Here is a 22,493-nt window from a genome sequence, read left to right as displayed (position 1 = left end):
AGGTGTCCCCAGGCCCCAGGAGGGCGGCTGTCCCCACGCTTCTGAACTCGGCAGGGTGCTCTGTGGTGTCTCATCTCTCACAGGCTCATTCCTGCCCATCTGGGAGTGGACATTGGGTGTCTCCGGGGCACCTGAAAGTGCCTCAGGCCGGGTGTCCTGCGGGGGGCGGGGGGCGGTGCTCTGGTCAGTGAGTCGCTGTGCTAGGGCGTCCCTCTGCACGGGCAGTTTGGCTTGTCCTGAGTGCCACTGGGGACATGCCTGGGCACAGGCCACCTGGAGATGCTCTGCGGTGGGCCCAGAGAGGGCATGGGGGCTGGGGAGCCCTCCTGGGTTCTGCAGTGGCCCAGGCGCTGCCCTGCTACATCTGTTCCAGGCTGGTGGGGGCACCTTGGCTGTGAAGGCCTGTCCTGGGTCGTGGGCTCTGGTGCCTAGCCTGCGACCAGTTCACTGTCCCCTGGGGTCCCCGTGGGGGTCCCAGGCCGTTCCGGCCGGTCCTCCAGAGCATGCAGGCTCTTGCTGGATTCCAGCGTAGGCTTTAACAAAAGTGGAGGGTGATCACACTTTGGGAGGGTAATGGGGAATGACACACCTCTCTCTGCCAGGAAATGAGCGAGCGTGGGGTGTGTTTACAAACACAGTGCTTGTCCGATGGAGCATCCAGGGGCAGGACGATGAACTCATTTGTGGGTGCATTTGCCTCGTGGGTGTGGGGCCCCCGAGAGAGGCGTGAGGGCAGGGCGGGGGCTGAGCTGATGGCAGGGAGGGCAGGCAGGGCCCTGCTCAGAGCAAGCCCCTGGGAGGGAAGACGGCGGGGGCGTCCCAGAGGAGAAGGGACATCGGGGAGGCTGGGGGTCTGGCGGGTAGTGGGCACACAAGGGCCCCCTACCAGTGAATTGCCCCTCAGGCAGCGCCATGAGAGTGGAAGCCGCCTTCCTGCTTTGTGCCCCAGCCTCGCGGTTTGTGCTGCTGCACAGCTGAGGGAAGGGCCCTGCGGTGAGTCCCCGGCGAGGAGACGGGAGGCTGAGGCCTTGGGGTCTGCACTGGGGGGCATCTGACGCCTCTGCCCCGGACTTGCCTGCATGTGCCAGGGAGGATGGGCCAGAACCTCTCTATGGGTTCCAGACTATGCCACTCTGGCCTTGGCAGGTCATGGAAGTTTCCAGAAGTGTGTTGATTTGTAGCCCAGCCCTGGAGCAGGACTGCTGATGACCAAGCCCCCCGGGAGTCCCCCATGGTGTCAGTCTCAGCAGGAAAAAGCCTCAGGCAGGCAGCAGACCAGCTGTGGGGGCCACAGTGAAGGTTCTGTTGGGGGAGCTGGTGTGGTTGGGGGTGCGCCCCGTGCCCTCCGCCCGTTGTGAGGCCCTGCTAGGCCCAGCCCCCCGCCTTCCAGATCTGAGCAGGGGTTGGCCACAGCTGCTTTCCTCCTTCCTAGTTTGCCTCTCAGAGAACAGTTTCCTCAACAAGGGTGATAATGGCCCTCCCCCGGGGCGCGTGGCGAGCAGGGGTCAGGTTACTCCCGCTCTGCAGTCCGGACAGGCAGACGCTCCATCCTGTGCGGGCACAGCGCAGAGGCCCGCTGCGGAGGGGCCAGCGGCCACTGGGGAGGGGCCAGCCGTGTCACCAGCCGCCACAGGGTGGGGGAGGGGGCACAGGAAACTGTGCAGTGCTGGCCTCACGGTCGCTGGAAAGCTGGGATGTCCCGCGTGTGCTCTGTGCCTGAAATAGAGCCGTGGGCTGCCTCTCCCAGAGCAGAGGGCTCTCGAGCGCACAACTGGCCAGGCGGGCAAGAAAACCCTGCCACACAGACCCTCAGGGTCGGCCCCCGCCACCCGCTTTCCTGTAAATCAGAGCATGCTGGGCAACGGTGTATGGAGAATTTCCATTTAAGCTGTTTGTGTTTGGGACAAACAGAAACGTGTCTGATTAGCCTTGTTTAGAAGAGAGTGCCTGGAGAATTCCCTCCACTAGGCATGTTTCCAATTACCTTTAAGAGGAGGGGGACGAGGGCGCCTGGGTGGCTCAGCCTGTTGAGCGACTGCCTTCGGCTCAGGTCATGATCCCGGGGTCCTGGGATCGAGTCCCGCATCGGGCTTCCTGCTCGGCGGGGAGTCTGCTTCTCCCTCTGACCCTCCTCCCTCTCATGCTCTCTCTCTCTCGTTCTCTCGCAAATAAATAAAATCTTAAAAAAAAAAAAATTGAGGGGCGCCTGGGTGGCTCAGTTGGTTAAGCGACTGCCTTCAGCTCGGGTCATGATCCCGGAGTCCCAGGATCGAGTCCCGCATCAGGCTCCCTGCTCAGCGGGGAGTCTGCCTCTCCCTCTGACCCTCCCCCGTCTCGTGCTCTCTCTCTCTCATTATCTCTCTCAATAAATAAATAAAAATCTTAAAAAAAAAGGGGGGGGGATGAGGAGACCCCCGCTCATGGGACATGCAGCCTGGTGGCCTGATTTTGCGGCTGTTGGCCCAGGAAGAAAGGCAGGCAGACCCAGAGTCGCACAACCAGGGAGATACCTGGTCAGCGGGCTTCAGTCCGACCCCCTGGGCCGTGCACTGACCCTCACGTCCAACCCCCCCACCACACACTGACCCTCACGTCCGAACCCCCCTCCCGGCTGCACACTGACCCTCATGTCTGACACCCCCCCCTCGCCATGCACTGACCTTCACGTCCAACCCCCCCATCCAGGGCCACTCACTCACCCTCACGTCCGAACCACCCCCCCCAGCTGCGCACTGACCCTCATGTCTGAACCTCCCCCAGCTGGGCACTGACCCTCATGTCTGACACCCCCCCCCGCTGCGCACTGACCCTCACATCCGAACCCCCCCAGCTGCACACTGACCCTCACATCCGAACCCCCCCAGCTGCACACTGACCCTCATGTCCAACACCCCTCTCTGCTGTGCACTGACCCTCACGTCCAACCCCCCCATCCAGGGCCACTCACTCACCCTCACGTTCGAACCACCCCCCCCAGCTGCGCACTGACCCTCATGTCCAACACCCCTCTCTGCTGTGCACTGACCCTCACGTCCAATCCCCCCATCCAGGGCCGCGCACTGACCCTCATGTCCGGCCCCAGCCCGGCCCTCCTGCGCCAGGTGCCCAGCTCCATGCTGCGGTCCTCATTTCAGATTTGCTCCCTGCGGCTGCTGTCCCCCAGAAGCAGGCCCAGCCTGCTCCCCTCCCTCTCTCCCCCGCTGCTCCCAGCCCTCCAGCGCCATCCTGGGCACCGGCCTGTCTGATGGTTTGGGGGGGGCGCGGGGGTCCGGGAGCTCTAGGAGAGTGTCGGTCTCTGTAGTGTGGTACGTTGGGTACCGTCTGGGGGCTTGCTGGGATGTAAGCACCCAGAGGGCTGCTCGAAGTGGCTGGGGGGGGCAGGCAGCCTCTGTTGGGGGGGGGCCCACCTGTAGCGTGCTCCCCAGACCTGAGGCTCCCCGTGACTGGTGGGCTCACGGGGTTCATTTCACTATAGACCCCAACAGGCACGTGGAGAGGCAAGGGCCCACCTGCATCCACATCCTCCTTATGCCGGCCCCACCGGGCACCCAGCTCTGCCCCTCGCCTCTCAGGCTCTCGCAGCCCCTCCAGGGAGGCAGGGCTATGAGGCCGGACCCACCTGACCCGGTGTGGTGGCACTCCTTGGCTCTTTCACGCCGTGAGCTACACTCTGGCTTTGCACGGGGAGCTAGGGGTCCTGAGCAATGACTGCTGTGCCCATGGAGGCTGCAGGCCGGTGCAGCTGACCACTGGCCTGACCTCGGTGTGACCCTGCTCTGGCGAACCTGAGCGTGCTCCCTTCCGGCCTGAGGGCAGGGGTGTGGCTGAGGATGGGTTCAGTGCTGGACGCTGGGCTGCAGGGCGCCGAGCGGTGGGAGGGGTGAGAACGTGCCTGGACACCAGGGGCCTGAGAGCCGGCTTTCCAGGAGGCTGCTCCTGGACGGAGATGTGTGAGCACGGATCCCTTGTTGGGATCCCTGGGGGTTTCGCTGCTTGCAGCTGGGCCTGGTGGGGGGTGACCGAGAGAGGATTGGAGGGAGTGGGCACCTCTGGGCGAGGAGGGTCATGGTGGTAGCTGGAGGGGGCTTGCAGGCAGTGTCTGGGAGCCTCGAGTGGTGGGGGGTCGGGGGCTGCAGGCCCTGAGGAGCAGGTGGCCACGTGCTTCCTGGCACAAGGAGCCACTCGCGAGTTCATCCCGCTTCTCGGAAGAGCAGGGTGTGGGAGGGGACGTATGGCGGCCCGGGGAGTGCAGTGGAGAGACCCGGGAGGCCTTGGGGAGGAGCTGGGTGGGCAGCTGGTGCGCATGTCCAGCATGTCGGGTGCAGAGCTGCTGGTGACGTGGGTGTGCCCAGGTGGCCAGCGGGGAGGGAGGGAGGGGCGCCGGGCTGGTGCGGCATGGAGGGAAGGATGGGGGGCCTGGTGCTGGTGGAGGTGGTGTGATGTGTGCGTGGGGGTTGGAGCGTGGTGGCTTCTGGGGCAGGACCCCACCCAGGCGGGCTGAAGTGCCTACCGGGTGGTTTCAGCGGAGAGCTGGGCTGGATGTGCCAAGAAGCCCACGGCGTGTTTGTGAGGGGGCAGACACAGCTTGCTGGAATTTTATCTTGTGTCCCTTCCCAGCCGAGGCCACGATTGTGATGACCACATCCTGCTCCCTTCCTGCAGGCCTCTGGTCACATGCCCCTGGCCAACGGGGCAAGTGGCATCTCCCTGTGGACCCTGGCCCTGGGGGGTGCTGCTACTGCCCAGGTCACCACGGGGGCCGTGCACCTGACCCCCTCCGGACCCAGCACTCGCATCTTCTGCAGGAGGTCGGGAGGTGGCCGGAGCTGGCCGTGGCTCAGCTTCCTGGTGGCAGGGCCCTTGTACTTTCTGCTGTTTGCTCGAACCCCACTCTCCATCTTAAGCACGTCCTGACATCATCGTGGTGCCCTTTGCGCCCGGTGTGGCCCCGCCCAGCCCATGAGGTCAGCCTCCTGCCGCTTACAAAGTGTTGTGAAAACCCAGATGACTTGTTTTTTTTTAAAAGATTTTATTTATTTATTCATGAGAGACAGAGGGAGAGAGAGAGAGAGAGAAGCAGAGGGAGAAGCAGGCTCCCAAGGAGCAGGGAGCCCGATGCGGGACTCGATCCTAGGACCCTGGGATCATGACCTGAGCCGAAGGCAGACGCTTAACCATCTGAGCCACCCAGGCGCCCAACCCAGATGACTCTTAACTGGCAAGACTGTATTTCTGTGGCGACTGATTTTTTGGCACTCCTGTCTGTCATTTTCTCTTTGTTATGCTTTTCCTTTGCTATTTTGGTCATTTTTTCCTCAGAAACTGATCAAGATGGATTGGCTTTCCTTTATTACTCCTCCAGGAAATGTGTTTTCCGGTCTGTTTCTCTGTCACTGGCTTGTGTGAAGTGATGCTTAGGGACTTGAAGGGAAAGCAGTGCCCTCCCTACTGCCCCGGCCCCCGGCCCCTGTGCACAGGGGGACCAGCGTCCGGGCTTCCGAATTCCGGCTGCGGCCGCTTGTGGGTTCTGGCCTCGGGCCTCCACGGTGGTTTTGAGAAGTTTGAGATAATCCTGCTCCCGGTTCCTCAGCAGGGAATCATGGTCTCGCTGGTTGCTCAGAAGGGCTTCTTGGGTTTGGTGCATCACCAGCAGGCCTATCCTTGCGACGCTGCCAAATACAAGCCCGTGTGTTGCTCCTTGTCCTCCGTGGGCTCAGTGGGAGCGTTCCTGACGTGGCCAGGAGTACACATGCTCCCCCGGGCCTCCTCCAGGGGCCCCTGGTGGCCAGTGTGGGCTGTCAGGGTGGCAGGCTGCTGTTCTGGGGTGACCCTGGGCACACGGGACACAGTGGGGTCTCAGGAGCCCCGGACAGAAGCCGAGGCTGTGCTGACACTCTACTGGCCAGAGGCGGCTGTGGGCGAGAGCAAGGGCTGTGTGGGCAGGTAGGCAGGCACCCGAGCCTGCATGGCAGGGTTGTCATCCCCGGTGGGCCTCCGGGGTACACAGGTTTCCTTGGGGAGGCTGCTCTGTAGGAGGCCGCGTGGCTCCAGTGGATCAGTGCCCGTGGACGTCTCAGGCCAGCAGCCACGGCCTCTCCCGCCCGGGCCTGACCCCCAGAGACCCACCTCCTCATGCCATCACACTGCAGGTCAGGTCTCGACATGAATTTGGGGAGAAACAGAATTTAGTCTGTAGCACCCACTACCCCCCAGTGTTTTGGGGGGTGCACACTCTCATCCCCATCACAGATCTCCACTGCCCCCTCCACAGACCACACCTGTCTGTGGGTAGTGTCGTCACTCCTTATCTGCGTGGACCCGGAGCCCCGCAGAGCCCGGGACTCGGCTGGCTCAGGCCTGCATGGACCGCACCAGCTCCGTCTGCTCCTGGCTCCCACCCTTGTGCGGCCTCTTGGGGCTCCCCTGCCTCCCTTCCCCTCTGGGGAGTCGGGCTGACCTGTGCACATTCCCGTTACTGGACAACCCGGAACCACCTAGTGCCCTCCCAGATGGCCACAGCCCATGCCCAGCGGGGATGCCCATCTGTCCCTCTCCTGAGCCTGCCCAGGGTGGGGGTGCTGCACGCAGCACAGGGCTCTGCCATCAGCCGTGGGCCCCCCTCTTCCTGGCCCTCGCAGAAGCCCATCACTGAGGGCCATACTGCCTGAAATGGGGAGCTTGCTGTCCCTGCAGAGAAGGCTCTGGCTCCTTCCTGGGTTAGCCTGGGGACATCACCAGGTGAGCCTCCCTCCAGGACAGCACTGGGCAGGGTCTCACCTGCTGGAGACAATGTGGGGCTCCCCTCCAGTGTCTGGTGAGGTGCACCTGCATGCCTGGGGCTGGGGCGACCTCTGGGACATTTGGGTAGCCAGCGTGGAGGATGCAGCCCCAGGAGGAGAGCTCCTGATGGCTGGTTGGTCCTAGAGCTGGCAGTGGCCCATGGCCAATGCTCTTGTGGAAAATGGTCTCGTGGCTGGCTGGCTGGCTTGAGCTTTTGGGGTCCCAGGGCCCCTTGGAGCACCCCCCCAACAGACATGCAGTGCTCTCTGCAGGCACCGGACTCCTCCCTTCAGGTGGCCACGCTGGCCCCCCGCCAGCAGCACCTCCCGGGGCTGTCTCCTCCCACGCCTTCCTCTGTGCCCTGGCCCCGCCTCAGGCAGGCTGGCTGGCCTGGGGCCAGAAGGTGGGCTCACAGTGACCCAGCCGCCCCTCCTCCCTCCCCTCACTTCCAGGGTTCCTGGCCTCGGTGACGAAGGCCATCACGGCCCCCTATGCTGACCAGCAGAGACACTGAGAAGTCACCTCTGTCTGACCTTGCCTCCTGATTAGCAGGAAGCAACCGTGTCCTGAGCAGGCTCGGAGGCCAGGGAAAGCTGAGCTGGCGGCATGAGCTGGCAGCCACTGAGGCTCCCGGGGCAAGATGACCAGTGCTCAGGATGTGGGCGGAGCTGGAGCCCCCAGCCTTTGGCAGAACTTGTTCTTTCGAACTGTCGGGCCACCGCTCTGCATTGCCGGACTGTCTTTACAGGAAGCACTTTGGACTGAGTGCTGGTCCCCAGGCCTTACCTCCCCGGCCTTGCCCCGAGACTGGGCTGCATGGACCGGGGGTGGCCGGGCACATCTGGAGCCTGAGTGGGGCCTGGTGGCCCTGCTCTTGGGCTGGCTGATCCCCAAGAGGTCGCTCGAGTGTGGGGGCCCCTGGCCAGTGGCCACCACAGAGCCTCCGCTCCCACCAGCGCAGACATGCGACCGCACAGGCGGGTCAGCTTCTGAACACAAAAGGCCCCTTAGTTTTTCCTCCTACCAAACACACAGCGCGTTTGGGACCACAGAGGTATGCCCCACGCGTGGCTGCCGTGTTAACCACTCCCCCGTGCCTGGAGAGAAACTGTGCAAGTCAGCTTTTGGCTCAGAGGGCCAGCCCGGGTCCTGGTCCATTTTGCGGAAACCCATGAAGTGTCCCCTTGCGCCCTGCAGGCCCCGTGTGCCATCTGCGGAGCCGGGCCTGGCAGAGCCCCTCCTTGGCCATGTGGGGTGTTTCGTGTCAGCCAGAGGGCAGTGGCAGCCTCGTGCTCGTCACAGGCCAATGGCACTCACTTTAGCCCGGGCAGGGTGTGTGTGGGACGGGATGGTACTCAGACCGCGTTCCCGGCGCTTCCCCCGCGGGGTAGCTCAACCACTGTCCTCTGACCATCCGTGGCGCGTGAGCACAGACGGTGCCCGGCGTGGAAGTTCAGCCTCATCGTCGGTGTGTACATGTAGGGAAGCAGAGTGTACGTGGGGCAGGACTGCCCGAGGTTCCAGGCACCCACTGGGGGTCTCGGAGCCTGTCCCCCTCAGACAGGGGAGGCTCCCTCCGAATGTCCACCACGGGGTCCTGCACAGTCGCCAGAAGGTGTAAACAACCTGCACGTCCATCGGTGGGGGTACGTAAGCAAAACATCCAGAGATGGGGTTGTTACTCTGCCCTAAAAAGGAATGTGGTCTGCAACATGGACGGCTCTGGAAAACGTGCTCAGCAAAGAAGCCAGGCATGAAAGGCCACAGGCTGTACAGTTCCCGTTCTGTGGGGCGTCCAGACAGGAGGACCCACGGAGCGAGAAGGCACTGGGGCAGGACCATGAGGGTGACAGTGGAGGGGCAGGGCTTGCTTCGGAGGCTGATGAGAGCCTTCCACAGTTAGAGGTGGTAGCTGCTTACCATTGAACCTATTAAGTGCCACTGATTTGAAGACCTTAAAATGGCCGATTTTACATTATACGTATTTCACCACAACCAAAAGTAATCTTAAGGAAGAGGGGGCAAGGATGGTTCTAGATTCGAGGGGATGGCAGCAGATGAACCGGTGTGTGATGCACGGCCCACCTGCACTGTGTACTGCCAGCAGTGGGGGGCACCCCAGGCTCACGGGCTCGGGAACATCTGCCGGGGGCGGGCTGCTGCGCGGGGCAGGTGGCCGGGCCGTGGATGTCTCAGGAGAGGGGGGTCCTCACTAGGGGCTTGGGGTCCTGATGCCCTGACGCACTCTTGGCTATTTGGCCGGAAATCCTGGGTGCACACGGGAGGCGCCTGGGTGGTGGGGGGCGGGACACTCACTGAACCACTGACATTCCTGTGGCTGGAGCGTCTCAGAGTGAGAAGGGAGGGCTGGGCGGTGGGCGTGGCCTGCTCCGCCCTTGCCCTCGGGCTCCAGGCCTCGGGGTGGACAGCAGCCCTGGAAGGTTCTGGAGCCTGAGGTCATCGAGGTTGTGGGTCTGCACTTCTGTGGGTATCGCCCACGTTCTGTGGCTTGTTTGTCTTTTTGTTGTGCTTCTGTAAGAGGCTCTGTGCCCCGGACATTAGTCCTTTGTCCGCCCGCAGTTGTTTTCCTGCATCTGTTGTCTGACTTTGCTCGCGGTAGCGTCCGCGTTTCCCATCTCAGGACGAGTGGGTCTTCTGCGTTGGGGTCTCGTGCCTTCCCCCGTGCGGCATGGTGTCCCTGGCCTCTCTTCCTTGGCGAGAACCTGCCTGCCTGTGCCGGGCGCGCTCTGGGCCCTGGGGTCAGTCCAGATGGTGGGGAATGAGCATTTCCCGGCCTGAGTGCCCTCAGGGAGGAGGGAGGGAGGCGGTGACATTGCAGCATGGCCCTGATTGCTGCTGCAGGGGACCACAAGGAGGTGAAGGGCCGGCTCGGATCCTGGCCTGGAATGCAGGGGGTCTCGGGTGGCACTGCCCATTGGGCCTGCCCACAGGCTGGATGGAGGCGGGCACTGGGCTTTGGCAGAAAGGCATCTCCATACCAGCCGGCACCAACAGGACCGCAGGGCCCACGGGGCAGCTGGAGAGGAGGAGAGAACAGAGGGCTTTTAGGAGATGGAGAGCGGTCAGGGCAGGAGGGCCTGGGGTTCAGCCCTGGGTGGTCCTGAAGACACGGGCCACACATTGGAGAGAGGCTGCATTTGGGGAAGTTCTCATCTTAGGTAGAATGTGGAGAAGAGCAGAGTGGACGCAGGTGGTGGTATGCACACACACAGGCACTTGTACCTCCTCCCGAAGCCCGGCAAAGCCATGAAGGGCCGTAGCCCCGGGAGGAGGACCAGGGCCGCTGGGCTGGCGGCAGGGAGAGGAGCCGAGACACACGGGCCCCGGGCAGAGGGTGGAGCCTGCTGGCCTCCTTGTCCTCGCTCTGGCCTCCAGCAACCACCCGGGTCCAGGGCCAGCAGAGCGAGGGAGAGCAGGTGAGCAGGGGGCAGAACTAAACAGTGGCACATCCCTGCATCTGTGGAATGGGAGGCCCTGGTGAAAGAACATTCCAGAACATTCCATCATGAGCGCCAGAACTTGATGGCAGACAGAAAGCTCAGCACAGGAGGCAAGACAAAGCCCAGAAGAACCGGAGAACCGAGCAGCAACAGGGTGGAAACGGACAGAAAAGATAAGAGCCTGGGGGCCCCTTGCAGGAGCCCCGACATCCCAGAAACAGACACCGCCTATGCAGAAGGCAGGGGCCTTGGCATTCTTTCGGGCGGGATCGGTCGTCTGGGCTCCCTCCCCAGGCTGCACAGGCGCCGAGCGTTACCGCTTGCGCCCACTGCAGGCAGGGTCTGGGCGGGGACGCAGCCCCTCCTGCCAGTCCCTCCTGACACGTGGGCTCCTCTGGCCCCAGGGAGCAGCGTCCTCTCCACACACTGTCTGCCCAGCGTTCTCGGCTGGTGCATGAACACAGGTCTCCCCACGCCCCGGGCAGCCTGGAGGGCAGTCAGGGGGACAGTCTTGCCTCCCAAGGTTGTGGGAACGTGAAATGGCGCAGCCCTCGGGGAACTGCAGACGCAACGAGCACGGAGTCACCGGCAGTCCCACTTCTGGTGTGAAGCCCACAGGGCCTGGCAGCGGGGTCTGAACACACACGCCTGTGGTTCACAGGAGCCAGGCCATGGGGCAGCCCAGGGGCCCGTCTGTGGGTGAGCGGACAAACAGAAGTCCGTCCATGAAGGGGAGCATCATCCTGCCGTGAAAGGAAGAGTCCTGAGCCCTGCCACCGGAAGGCTGAACCGCGGGGGCACGGAGCACGGAGTGACCTCAGCCACTCACAGGACGACACACCGTGTGACCCACTCATCGGACGTCCCTAGAGGAGTCCGTCCACACGGACAAAGTGGGGTGGGGGCGCCAGGGGTTGGGGGGGGCTGCGTGTGGATGGGGCCAGAGTTTCAGGTTGAGAAGATGGAAAGTTCCGAAGATGGTGGTGATGGGCATGCAACAGTGTGAATGTGCTTAATGCCACGGAGCTACGTAATTAAAAATGGTAAATGTTATATCGTGTATATTTTACCACAATAAAAACTGAGCTAGACATTGCCATGCTGTCCCCCAAAAGACGACCGTGGAGATTCACACTCCCACGGGGCGGGGGGTGGGTGAGTTAAAACCAGAATCCATGGTGTTAACCAGCAGTGACCCTCACCGAGCCTGGCTGGAGCCCAGGGAGCAGCCCAGCTGTGCCTGGGTTCCTGCTCCGAGGGAGGCGTGGTCTCCAAAGCCTCAGAGCAGCTGGAGACCCTCAAGTGGCGACTGACCTTCCTCTGTCCCTCAACCTGGAGCCGGAAGGACCCCAGTCATGTCCCGCCCGGACGCCCCCCCCCCCAGCTATTTGCGAGTGCCCACTGCTGCCCAGGAGCTGGGGAATGTGGTGGCTTAGAGGACATGAGGGGACAGCGGGTGCTTCCTTGGCCCCCGCGTACGCACCCCCAGGGGCAGCAGATGTGGAATTGAGGTTCTGGAGGCGGGTGGGCCGAGGTCTTTGTTTCGGGACGGGGTACAGGGGCTGGCCTGGGCTCTGGAGGAGGAGTGGGCTCTGGGGGACCCCTCGTGTTCCTTTCCTGCTGTGGGGCGTGCACGCAGGTCCCATAGGGTCGGGCCTGGGGGAGGGGTGGGTGGGCGTCCTCCCAGCAGGCCCTGCAGGGCTTTAAGCACACGACACTGGTGAAAGTGGGGATGCCTGGCAGGACTTGCGTGTGTGGAAATTTCTGCAAAACCAGGTTTCTGTGCTCTTTTTGAAATGTCACTCTGCAACTCACAAAACCCAGGGGGCTCCAGGATATTGCTCCTCCCCCCTCGTGTCACGCCCTTGGGGAGCAGCATTGCCCCTGCTGCCTTCTCCCCCCAGGCGTCCCAGGATGCCCTCCCTGGCCCCAGGGCAGAGCACCTGTCCCTCTCCCCTGGCTGTGTGGGTTCCAGCCTGTGGGGCCTTGTTGGGTGACCCCACAGGAGGCCCCTCTCCCAGGGTGCTCTGCTGCCCCCACTGGCCTTCGGTCCCAGCGGCCCACCCCTCATCCAGTTCCACATTGTACTTGAGCCGCTGCCCTCCAGGTCCTGTGCCTTCACTAGACAGGTCACCCCGAGAGTGGTCGTGGCCCGGCCTCAGAAGACCCCGCTCCTAGGGTGCCTTCCTGTCCTTCCTTCCACCCTCGCTGTCCCCTCGGACCCTGCCAGTACCGCTGTCTTCCTCCCGACACAGGCCCTCACGACCCAGTTGTCCATGGCCTGGGCATGGGTGGCTCTCACGGCAGCCCTGGGCTAGGAGGACTGCCTCCCCCAAGGCCTGCCCTCCCTCCAGGCGTGCTAGCGTCTCGAGGTCCAGGAGCTCCCTCCTGTTGGCACCCTCCTGCCCTCCATGAGGACCACTGACCTGAGAACATGCAGAGGCCATGGCACCCAGAGCTGGTGTGGAGAGACAGAGACCCAGGGGCGGGGGCTTGGCACCTGCGTCCAGCCCGGTGACAGCCTAGCCTGGGCATCCAGCTGTCCTGGGCCGTGGGCACCTCCGCTGACCATCATGGCTGGCTTCCCACAGGCACTCCTTGGCCCCTGCTTTGCCAGGTCTTGGGGATGCGTGGCTGTCCCTGTACGTCCCTTGATGTTGGCAGCAGTTCTGTCGGCCGGCTTCTCCTGCACAGCAGGAGCCAGAGACCTCAAGGGTTGACGTGTGTGTTGAGGTGTTCAGGGCCCCTCACACCCAGAGATACAGGCACTCCCTTCCCAGGACAGAGGCACCTTTCACGAGATGCCGCCCGCTCCCCAACACACCGAGGATACCCGTGACACACAGCGTCATTGGTGCTGGGGACGTTGTACTGGTGCTGGGCTCTCGTGAAGCAGGGGCCACCCTTCCTGAACCCCGAGGTGGCAAGGAGGTCGCCCTTGTGAGCTGGACGGTGGCCGCCACCTGGAGTCCAGAAGCCCGGGTCGGTGTCACGTGCCAGCGTCGATTCTGAGCCCTGACACGCCTTGTGGGAAGCCCTCCGTCACGGGCACATCATCCAGCTCAGGTTGCACAAAGGACAGCGTAAGTCTAAAAAAAATAGAGAAACATAATAAAGCACAAAACTTAATGAAATAGAAACAGTGTTGAAGGTCAGCAGCAGCCAGAGGCTCACTGCTGGGCAAGGGTGATGAGGGGCTCAGCCGTCGGGGATGAACAGCCACAGAGCAAGTCAAAGATCGTGATAAACAGCATCGTCCATTAAGATGAAACTTGATGGGACAATTCTGTGAGATTAGGAATCAGTAACTGACTTAGTGCAAGAGGAGATGTGAATTACACGACAATTAAGTTACATTAAAACCTCCTCTTCCCCAAACAGCATCAGATGGTTTTATTGGTGAATTTTACCAAATCTTGAAGAAATAAGTCCTATCTCATATGAAGTGCTGCAGAGATTAGAGGTTAAGAGTAGAGGTGAAGCTGTGCACTTTATCAGGGCGGTAGGATCACGAAAACAGGAGGATTTGGTTCTGTGATGTCAGGATCGCCGGCAGTAATCAATTTGAAAATAAGAAAAACAGTGTTATTCCTAAAAGCAGTAGCTACCTAGGAAAAAAGTGAACCTAGGACATCAGAGACGCTGTAAGGGGAAGTGTCTAGCGCTTGTTCAAGGACATGAAACAGCTGAGTGAGGGGTGCAGAGACCCCGGTCCCCCTGAACCCAGGTCAGGCGCACGAGGCCCCCACGTGGGGGAGGAACCTGGCGAGCTAACGCTACAGTTTCTGTGAAACAGGCACACGGCTTTATTTATTTATTTTTTTTAAAGATTTTATTTATTTATTTGAGAGAGAGAGAATGAGAGATAGAGAGCATGAGAGGGAAGAGGGTCAGAGGGAGAAGCAGACTCCCTGCTGAGCAGGGAGCCTGATATGGGACTCGATCCCAGGACCCTGGGATCATGACCTGAGCCGAAGGCAGTTGCTTAACCAACTGAGCCACCCAGGCGCCCCAGGCACACGGCTTTAAAGAAAAGTGGAGTGTGTCTGTGCCGGGGAGCACTTTCCTTAGCAGACAGGTGTTTGTTTAAATAAGCTACACTAATTGAATAATATGAAATTGGCAGAAACACAGACTGATCAGTCGTGGAACACGATGGCGCAGAATCCTGCGTGTGGCCGTGGCATGCTTGGGAGAGGACAGGACTCGCTCTGGAATAGGTGGTTTGGGGGTGAGCAGACCCCACGGAGGGGGCTGTGTCACTGCACGCCGAATGCCCGGGCTCATGAAGGACCTCGCTGTGAATAGCGCAGGCGGGGGGGGGGGGTGCTGCTGGGAGGAGGGTGGGCTTAGGGAATCGAGCGTACCCTAAAGCATAAATCACGGAAGTTTACTGTGTAAACACACTTCAGAAACACCTTCGTGTGATGGCCTGCAGCGGGGCGTGATCTCTGCTGTGTGCTTCTCCAGAGCAAATGAGGACAGTAGTCCAGCAGGAAGACAGGCGGGGCCCCGGACACGCCCCCACAGCCTCACACACACCACATGCCCCAGACCCAAAGACCCCGTTCCCTCGGGCCATTGGTGTCTAGAGCTGCACTGTGTCCCCCTCGAATCCACAGGATTCCCTGATTCCAGAAGCACCTCGGAATTCGTGTTTGGAGCTGGAGGCTTACAGAGGTGATCAAATTGACATGATGAGACCGTTGTCAGGAGATTTAGGGAAATGAGGCCGTTAGGGTGGGTTCTAATCCAATATGACTGGTGTCCTTGTTAGAAGAGGAAGAGACACCAGGGTGCACGTGTGCCGAGAGCAGGCATGTGAAGAGGGAGGGAGGGGCTCCCCCGGGAGGGGCTCCCCCGCCCCCAGCGGTCACCCAGAGGACACAGACACGGGGCATGAGGGAGTCAACACTCCTCTGGGCAACTCGGGAGCACGGTGTGACAGTACCCTGGGCAGGCTCTGAGTGCACAGAGCCTGGACCCTGCAACCCCGCTTGGGGGGCGATGCCCCCGCCCCTCCGCGCCACTCCCACAGCGGAGCAGGTCTGTGGTGTCAGATCGTTGGCACCAGCCTGAGCAGCCACTGGCAAAGGGTGGGGAAGCCATGTGCTTGCACGGTAAGGAAGCACACAGTGGGCAGGGGCGTGCACGTCTGTTCTGTGGCAAGGACATGTCACGGACGTGTAGGCAGTGTGATGTGAACCGGCCGCCTCAAGAAACAAGGGTGCATGGCTGCATATGCCTGGCAGTCTGGCACACAGTGGACGTTTCATTAACAGGGAGAAGAACTGAGCCACCCGAGCCAGTGCCGATGTCTGTCTTGTATAAGCGTGCAGGTGTTTGTGATCCAGGGCCCGTGCAGGCTCTGCTGTCCTCAGCACGTGGTGTCCATGTGGGGGTCCAAGGTGGCCGTGCCCCTGCAGCCTGGAGAAGGAAATGGGCAAGGGGCGAGCCAGCCACCCCATGCACGCATCACCTCTGCTCAGGTTGCCACCACCTGGGCTTCTCAGTGGCCTTGCCCAGCTCCCCGCCGGGCAAGACTGGTGTCTGGCTGTGAAGTGGACCCCCAGCTAACGTGGTGGGGGGGCTGATTTGGGCACAGCGGGCGGTCCCCTGGAAGGAGACCCCTCCAGATGGTGGCTCCTGCAGAGGGCAAGGAGGGAGGGGTGGGGAGCGCGTGGTGGATGTCTGTGGTTCTGGTCCCAATTTCCTTAAAAAGATCTCAAGTCAGCGCAGAGAACATTTGTTAATTCTTGTTGTCGGATACGTGGGTTTTGGTGGCATCCCTCTCTGTGGTTTTCCTGTAAGCCCCACACTTACCGGTTTCAGAAAACCAGAACACTGCTTCTTCAGGGTTAGGCATGGAAGTTGGCTTTCCACTCTTTTGAGCAGACACCATCCGAGAGGAAGGAGAGAGCGCGCAGTGTGGGGCCAGGGCCCCTTGGACAGGGTACTGGGTTTCTGCCCGTCGAGGGGATTGTGTTTTATCCTGACAGTGTGTTTAAGATACGCTTGGCTTCCTTTTTTGTTACTGCTGAGTCTAGTACAATTGCAGGGCGTCTTACACAGTAACAGTCCCGGCTTAGTGATGAATCATCGTTTGTGGGGTTTTTTTTAGTGTATTTGCTCATGATTTCCTTCAGGGCCAGGTATTATGCAATAAATCTCGTCCTTGGCTATAATCTATACTCCAGCCCTCAGGCCTTTCTCTCAGAGCCAGTCTTGTATAAAAGCAAATATCGTGTGTTCTGTCTGGCCCAATTTCTGTATGCAAATGATTCTTTTTATACTTTTAGTGTTGTTTGCACAAGTAGCATCCACTTGACTGTGTCTTAGAATTAAAAAAAAGAAGAAGAGAGGAAAAAGAAAGGAAAACCCAAATGGCTCGTAGGTGTTAGTCCCATCCTACGGGGGACACAACTGTGAAGAAGTAAGCAGGCCCGTGCTGGTTTTGATGGGCTGTCTGCAGCTGCAAGCTCAGCTCTAGGAGGCTGCCGGAGCAGAGACACTTCCCTTCTGACAGAGCTCATGGCTCTGCTCGTGGCCTCTTGAGTTTTCCCCATGACGAGGACACATCAGCATGGGGGTACCACCGTGCTTCCCAGACAGAAGCCCCTCTGAGCTGTGGGCAGCAAATGCTGGACCGACCCCTGGCCCCTGCCCAAACAGATTGTCTAGAAACAGGCGTCGCAACGGCCCTGAGAGCGAGACCCCATCCCAAATAGGGGCTGGGCAGGCATTCCTGGTAATTAGTTCATTCAAAGCAAGATCCAGACAAGGCTTCCTGTTTGCAATTGGCTGATATATCCCTTAGGTCTTGTGGCTTTTTTAACTTTTGAAAAAGAACTTTTTGAAACTCAGTAAAATTCAGCCTGCCCCCGTGTTTGTCTACAACCCAGACTTGCCCATTAGCCCCTCAACCAGGCTCAGAACAGTGGACGGTTCCACCCAGATCCAGCATCCCCACACAGCCATGGCTGTCAGCACCCTGCACTGCTGCTGTGTGCTTTCCAGAACGCCACATTAGTGGGCTAACGTGCAGGGCCCAGCCTTTTGGCTCTGGCTTCTCTTCCCGCGTGGGAGGCCGGTGCGGGCCACTGTGTGTGCATGCACGCGTGTGGGGGTTGTGCGTGTGCACGTGAGTGTGTCTGGTGTGCGTGTTTGTGTGCACGCCTGTGTGCTCATGTGTGTCTCTGCACACGTGCGTGTTTGTGTTGATGCTTTGGCCCTCTTGTCCCCGAGCACGCTTCCTGCTTTGCTTGAAGGGTGTCTCCAGGCTTGGGCAGCTGCACACGTGACCACCGTGAGTGTCCACGTAGAGTCTCTGTGGACACACGCACCGAGCGGTGCTGGTCTGGGTGGCACGTGTGACCACATCTAGTGCCCCGTCGCCCGCCTCCTTGCCAGCACTGGGTGTCACCAAAAGCGGTGTTTGGTTTCCTTTCAGCCAGGGACATTGGTGTGAGGTGGTGACTCCTGACTCCTAGTGGTTTTCAGTTGCATCTTTTCATGTGCTAATTTACTGCCCATATGTCTTTTTTAGTGAAGCATTTGCAAATCTTTTGCCTATTTTTAAATTGGGTTCTTTATTTTCCTGTTGTTGAGTTTGGAGGGTTCTTTATTCTGGATTAAACCCTCTGTGGGATATGCAGTTTGCAAGTATTTTCTCCCAGCCTTAGCTACTCTGCCTTCTTTCACGAAATTTTGATGGAGTCCAGTTTACCCGATTTCCTGTTTCTGTTCCTGACCTCCCTGCCTTTGCCCCGGGAGCACCACACTGCCCTGAGTACTTAGCTCCACGCAAGTCTGGACGGCCCCCACCTTCCTTGGATCTCCTTTTCAAAGTCCTTTCGATTATCCAATTCTTTTGCCATTCCATGTAAACTTAAAAACCAGCTTATTGATATCTACAAAAGCGTCATGCTGGGATTTCTGGGAACTAAACTTAGATCTGGTCTGGGGAGCACTCATGCCCATGCGGCGGCTCATCTCTCCAACTGCTCAACCCTTTGCTGGCTCCTTCCACTCGCTTGCAGATCCTGCACTGATCTTGTTAAATTTAGGTATTTTCTTTGTTTTGGAGTTACTATAAATGGAAGTTTTTTTAAAAAACTGACTTTGGGATGCCTGGTGGCTCAGTCGGTTAAGTGGCTGCCTTCAGCTCCGGTCATGATCCCAGGGTCCTGGAATCAAGTCCCACATCGGGCTCCTTGCTCAGCAGGGAGCCTGCTTCTCCCTCTGCCTCTGCCGCTCCCCCTGCTTGTGCTCTGCCTCTCTCTCTGACAAATAATTAGATAAAATCTTTAAAAAACAAAAAACTGACTTCTAATCATTCATTGCTAGTGTGTACAAATGGAACCACTTTTTATGTCGAATTTGTATCATATGATCTTGCTAAGCTCTTAGTTCTGGGGGCTTGCTTTCACATTTTTCCACATTCCTTGGGGTATTCTGCATAAACTGTTGTGTTGTCTGCAAAGAAGAGCTGCATTTTTTCCTTTCCAGTCCTTGTGCCTTTTATTTCCTTTTCTTGCCTTATTGCACAGGGCAAGCCTTTCGTTCTGTGCCATGCTGCAGGGGTGTGTGGGTGCGGCCCAGCCTCCTGGTCTCCGGCTGGGGGAGGGGGGTTTCCATCCTGCCGCCAGCGTGACATTGGCCATTCAGGATGTTCTCCTCTGTCCCTGGTTCACCAAGAGTTTTAATCACAAATGCAACTGAATTTTGTCAAGTTTTTAAAAATCATTTGAGGAGATTTTATGATTTTTCTAATTTAGCCTGTTGATGGCGTGAATTTCACTGATTGATTTCAAATGTTGACCAGCCTGGAACAAACCCCACTTGGTCACGGTGTGTTAGTCATTCCTTTTTATATATGATGAATTCAGTTTGCTGATATTTTATTGAAGATCTTTACATTTATGTTCATAGAGGGATATTGGTCTGTAGATTTCTTTTATGTACATTGTTCTCTGGTGTTGGTACCAGGGTGATTCCTGACCTCATAAAATGAGTTGGGAAGTATTCCACCCTTTTCTGTTTTCTGGAGGATATTATGTAGAATTAGTGTTGTTTCATCCTTTGATATCTGGCTAAATCCACCTGGAGCTTTCTTTTTCAGAAGGTTTTAAACTATTCAATTTCTTTGATAGATTAGGCTGTTCAGATGATGTGTTCATCCTGGTGCTTCTGGTGGTTGTGGCTGGGGCATTGTTACATGTTGATATGTATTGTTACATTGTATCCACCTCCCAAAACTGATGTGTGGCAGCTGTCTGCAGCTTCCCCCTCTGTGCAAACTGTGTGATTTTCCTTCTTTCATTCCTGATATGGCTCATTTTGTCCTCTCTTCTTTTTTTCTTTGTTGGGCTAGAGGTTTTGTCAGTTTTACTGCTCTCCCCAAAGAACCAGTTTTGGGGTTTTTTAAATACTTTATTTTATATTTCTTTCTCCTGTCTATCTTCCGTTTCATGACTTCTGTTTTTGTCTTTGTTGCTCCCTTGCTCCAACTCACTTTGGGTTCAGTTTGCTCCTTTCCTGGTGTCTTGAGGTGAAGCTCAGACTGCATTTGAGGCCTTTCTTACTTTCTTGTATGAGTGCATCTCCCGTGGGGCTCGAATCCACACAAAATATTTCTGGATCCTTGGAGTTTTCCTCCTGGGCCCGGGTGCTGCTTACTGCCCCAAGTGGTTGGTGTTTCTGGCCTTCTGTCTACTATTGATTTCTTTTTGTTTGTTTGTTTTAAGTAGGCTCCACACCCGACGTGGGGCTTGAACTCATGACCCCGAGATCAAGAGTCACGTGCTGAGAGAGCCAGCCAGGCGCCTCTCTACCATTGATTTCTAGCTGAGTCTGTCGTGGTCAGAGAACATACTTTACACAACTTCAGTTGTTTTTTTTTTTTTTTTTAAGATTTTATTTATTAGAGAGAGAAAGCACAAGCAGGGGGAGGGGTAGAGGCAGAGGGAGAAGCAGGCTTCCCGCTGAGCAGGGAGCCCGATGCGGGACTCGAGCCCAGGACCCTGGGATCATGACCTGAGCCGAAGGCAGACGCTCAACGACTGAGCCACCCAGGCAGCCCTTGACTTCAGTTCTTTCAAGTGTGCTGGTGCTCCTTTGTGGCCAGGACGTGGTTGGTCCCGGTAGATGCTAGCCCCTAGAACCCACGTCTTTCTCCATTTTTTTCCCTTCACGGTTTGTTTCCTGCAGAGGCAGAGTGGCCTGATGGGCAGAGTGAGCTGGCCTTCCCCTGGGCTCCTGCATGTCAGGGGCTGTCAGGAACAATCCCATTTGCCCCCAGCCTGGAGCTGTCCTGCTGCCCGAGTCAGGGGTCCTGCTGCCTGGGGAAGCCCTGGTGTCTGTCTCCTGGCTCGTCTGGGCTCAGTCAAGTGCATATGCTGTCACCATCATCCTCCATGTGCCCCAAGTGCCGCACTGTGACAGGCTGGCCATAGGCCCAGGATGGGAGTTGGAGCTTTGTGCCGGTCTTAGTTTATAAAGGTGACTGAGGGACGGTGCAGAGAGGTCAGTGCCGTTGAGAGGAGAGTTTGATGTTCACCGCCCCCTAGAAACAGGAGGCACCGTACATGGGGCCACGGGGAAGCACCAGGGTCACTCAGGAGGCAGAGGGACTGCGGGCGAAGCCCAGACCACAGCCTTTGGTTTCCGTGGGAAAGGTGCAGCATGGCAGGGCAAATGGCTTAGGATTGGCTAGTTGGAGTCATTCCGGTGGACCTTAAGGCACAAGGTCCCAGGGGCTGCCCCTAGTTGTCGGCTTCCTGGGCCTGGGTGTGTAGGGCAGGGGGATATTAGGTTGGTGCTGAGGGTTGGATAAGGAGGGGTTCAGAGTATGGGCTCTGGATCCAGGGGAAATGTAAACAGTTCTGGCTGTCGGTTGGCCCTATAATTAATGGATGTCAAATAGACAAATACAGAATCTAATAAAACACAAAACAGTAGGGTCTTCATTTCATGCCCAGAATGGCAATGGGGTCTCTGCTCCATGCCCAGGATGGTGGTGGCGTCTCCATACGAAGCCCAGGATGGTGGTGGGTGTCGCTGCTCCATGGGTGGCTGGCAGGTGCTCACGGAGCCTGTGAAACTTTCCAAAGCCACACTGTCGACCAGACCCAGGCCCTATATCCAGACCTGAGCTCCCCAGCCTTACCCTGTCACTCCCTGCTGCCTGGATGTAGAAATGTGAGATGAGGGGGCCTGGGGTCTTCCTTCTGGCGCCCGTGTCCCCATGCTTCCTCTGAGGCAGACAGAGGAGTGTGGAGTCTCTGTGGTCAGGAAATGGGCCACTCCTGCTCTCTCCACCATGTCAGCATCTGTCCTGCTGCTTGGGGTGTAGGTGGGCATGGAGAGTGTGGAGTTCCCAAGTAGGACCCGTGTGACTCCAACACAGGTGTTTGGCGACTTGGTCCTGGCGCTTGAGGCTGTGTGGGCAGCGGATAGTGGTGTGCTTACCCCCATGTGGACCAGCGCTGTTCCCGTGAACTGCGGGCTGACGTCTGAGTGGGAAAATAAGCCAGGGCTTCAAGGAACTGCAGAGGGGTCCCAGTTGATTTTGATGTTGCAGCCCCCTACACAACACCCTGAGCGCCTCTGCCTGGAATCCTTGGTGGGGTGGTTCTGCTGCCTCCGGGAAGGTAAAGCTTCGTGCGGCTAAGCGGTCCTGCGCGCCAGGATTGCAAGGCAGGCCCGGCAGGAGGGGGAGGTTCCCCACTAGATGACCAGGACCGGAGGACCAGAGGACCATGGGGGACACAGGCCCCCTTCCCTAGGCAGGGCCCACATGCCCCGCCTCCACCCCACACTCAGAGTGGTGAACCCAGTGTGAGGGTTCAGGGAAAGCTCACCGTGGGCTCAGGGACATGGGCACTGGGGGAGTGAGCATGTGCAGAGGGGCCGCCAGAGGTGGTGGTGGTGTCTCCAGGGACCCTGCAGAGGTGGGGGGCAGGGCAGGTGGGGGCGGGCCTGAGACCCCACACTGGTGGGGGGACAGGGTGGAGGTGAGGGGGTGGGGCCTGGGGGGGGGCCTGCAGAGGCCTGTGCTCTGGAAGCTGGGAGTGGGGCTCGGTGACTGGCACCTGGTCCCTGGGGGCTCCTGGTCTGAGTGCCCTTGTCCAGACTGCCTGCCCACAGACCTGCACTGAGCTTCCCCCACAGGTGGGAGACCCACCCTCTGGGGCCCTCTGGAGCAAAGGGATGCTGAGTGGCATCCACCACCCGCAGGGACTCTTGAGGGGC

General features: G+C 58.8%; 1 protein-coding gene across 3 annotated transcripts in view; it reads left to right on the top strand.

The window, feature by feature from the left end:
• PACS2 (phosphofurin acidic cluster sorting protein 2) overlaps nucleotides 1-22,493 on the top strand; it is a 57,156-nt gene that overhangs the window by 8,798 nt on the left and 25,865 nt on the right. The window lies entirely within an intron of this gene.

This window comes from Eumetopias jubatus, unplaced genomic scaffold, assembly GCF_037043125.1.
Source record: "Eumetopias jubatus isolate StellerSeaLion01/CBP00866 unplaced genomic scaffold, mEumJub1_p1.0 scaffold_7, whole genome shotgun sequence".
NCBI classification, from domain to species: domain Eukaryota; kingdom Metazoa; phylum Chordata; class Mammalia; order Carnivora; family Otariidae; genus Eumetopias; species Eumetopias jubatus.
Note: the sequence above shows the minus strand (reverse complement) of the source record. Positions and strands in the feature narration are given on the sequence as shown.